The sequence below is a fragment of the Doryrhamphus excisus genome, unplaced genomic scaffold, assembly GCF_030265055.1.
Source record: "Doryrhamphus excisus isolate RoL2022-K1 unplaced genomic scaffold, RoL_Dexc_1.0 HiC_scaffold_65, whole genome shotgun sequence".
NCBI lineage: Eukaryota > Metazoa > Chordata > Actinopteri > Syngnathiformes > Syngnathidae > Doryrhamphus > Doryrhamphus excisus.
In genome coordinates, this window is record NW_026652274.1 from 12,501 (window position 1) to 15,000 (window position 2,500).

Sequence of the window (2,500 nt, forward strand, 5' to 3'; positions counted from 1 at the left end):
GCGGGCCTGGAGGCCCGAGGCGGCCCGGAGGGGCGACCAAATGCCGCTGCGAGCTCCAGTAGAGTACCCAGCGTGTCAAGAAAAGAGAAAAAAAAAATGACAAAGTCCCAACGGGGAGAGTTTAAAAGTGTATCCGGCGGGCCTGGAGGCCCGAGGCGGCCCGGAGGGGCGACCAAATGCCGCTGCGAGCTCCAGTAGAGTACCCAGCGTGTCAAGAAAAGAGAAAAAAAAAATGACAAAGTCCCAACGGGGCCAGTTTAAAAGTGTATCCGGCGGGCCTGGAGCCACGAGGCGGCCTTAAAGTGCTGGGAAATGCGACGTGGAGTGGCGCTGTCCAGCCTTTAAAAGTGTATCCGACAGGCCTGCAGCCCCGAGGCGGCTTTAAATTGCTGGGAATTGCGACGTGGAGTGGCGCTGCGACGTGGAGTGTCGCTGTCCAGCCTTCGGTGCTGAACCGCAAGCCCGCCGAGCGAATGAACACGACGCACGGACGGCCGGTGGCACGTCATAGAGCGGTTTAAAATACAAGAGGGACGGCCGGAAGCCCCTCCGGCCCCGCTGTAAAGTGTGTGAAAACGAGGGCGGGACCCCCGGCGCCCTAAAGCGGCTCGGCGTTGCGAGGAGAGCCGCTGCAAAGTGTGTGAATTTCACGCGGGAGGCTGGCGGCTCGCTGCCCGCTTTGCCCGGCTTTGAAACACGCCGCAAAGTGTATTAAATGAGGGCGGGAGGAAGGCCGCTCGCTGCCCGCGCTGCCCTGCTTTGAAACACGCCGCAAAGTGTATTAAATGAGGGCGGGAGGAAGGCCGCTCGCTGCCCGCGCTGCCCTGCTTTGAAACACGCCGCAAAGTGTATTAAATGAGGGCGGGAGGAAGGCCGCTCGCTGCCCGCGCTGCCCTGCTTTGAAACACGCCGCAAAGTGTATTAAATGAGGGCGGGAGGAAGGCCGCTCGCTGCCCGCGCTGCCCTGCTTTGAAACACGCCGCAAAGTGTATTAAATGAGGGCGGGAGGAAGGCCGCTCGCTGCCCGCGCTGCCCTGCTTTGAAACACGCCGCAAAGTGTATTAAATGAGGGCGGGAGGAAGGCCGCTCGCTGCCCGCGCTGCCCTGCTTTGAAACACGCCGCAAAGTGTATTAAATGAGGGCGGGAGGAAGGCCGCTCGCTGCCCGCGCTGCCCTGCTTTGAAACACGCCGCAAAGTGTATTAAATGAGGGCGGGAGGAAGGCCGCTCGCTCGGTCGGGGGGGGGGGGTGTTTGAAAATATGACAGAGTGTCAAATGAATGGCGGTCAATGGGGGAAAAATGTTTGAAAATATGACAGAGTGTCAAATGAATGGCGGTCAATGGGGGAAAAATGTTTGAAAATATGACAGAGTGTCAAATGAATGGCGGTCAATGGGGGAAAAATGTTTGAAAATATGACAGAGTGTCAAATGAATGGCGGTCAATGGGGGAAAAATGTTTGAAAATATGACAGAGTGTCAAATGAATGGCGGTCAATGAGTGTTTTGGTCAACCAGGGATTTTTGCTTAGACGGGAGAAGGTAAAACAGCCGACAGGGGGGGGGGGGGGATACCTTACCTTCTCCCGTCTATGCGAAATTCCCTGGTTCACCAAAACACCTCATGCACGATTTGAGAAACCGACTTTTTAGAAACCTTGACTACCAGGGTTTAGACCGAGGAAACGTGCGTTTTGAGGCCGATTTTGACGCACTGAAACACGGACTGATGCCGGCGAGGGCCGCTCCTCTGGTTCTTTTTTTTTTTTTTTTTTTTTTTGCCCCCGAGTGAGAACTTTTTCCAAGTTCTCCTCCGCAGCTCACGCCCAGGCTGCGCGTATGATGTGTCCGACAGGCGAGCGCCTTCACCGGCCTCGCGCGGCGGCCTCGCCCCGCCCCTCCACGCCGGTTCTCCCGCTTGACAGCCGAGAGGGCGGCTGTTCATATGATGTGTTCGACAAGCGAGCGCCTTCACCGGCCTCGCGCGGCGGCTTCGCCCGGCCCCTCCGCGCCGGTTCTCCCGCTCCACAGCCGAGAGGGCGGCTGTCGGTATGATGTGTTCGACGAGCGAGCGCCTTCACCGGCCTCGCGCGGGGCGTGAGACCGGAAAGACAGACCGTGGTGAGAATGGAGAAGACAGACCGTGGTGAGAATGGAAAAGACAGACCGTCGTGAGAACCTCCAAGACAGACCGTCGTGAGAACCTCCGAGACAGACCGTCGTGGGACCGGAGCGACAGACCGTCGAGAGAACTGACCGATTGGCAAACCTGACCCGCCACGGGGGGCCCCCGCCGGCCGGCGCTCGCGCCGGTGTTCGGGCGGACGGTTCCCCCGACCTGCGGCTTGGCCTCGATGGGCGAGGGCGGACACGCGGCGTGAGCCTCGATCGGCCAGGCAACCCCCCCGGGGGCCCCCTGGTCGGCGTCGCGGTCCCCCCGCCCGACCCGATTGAAGCGAGATCGAGACGACCCGTCTGACCCGGCCGTCCTCCAACGGCG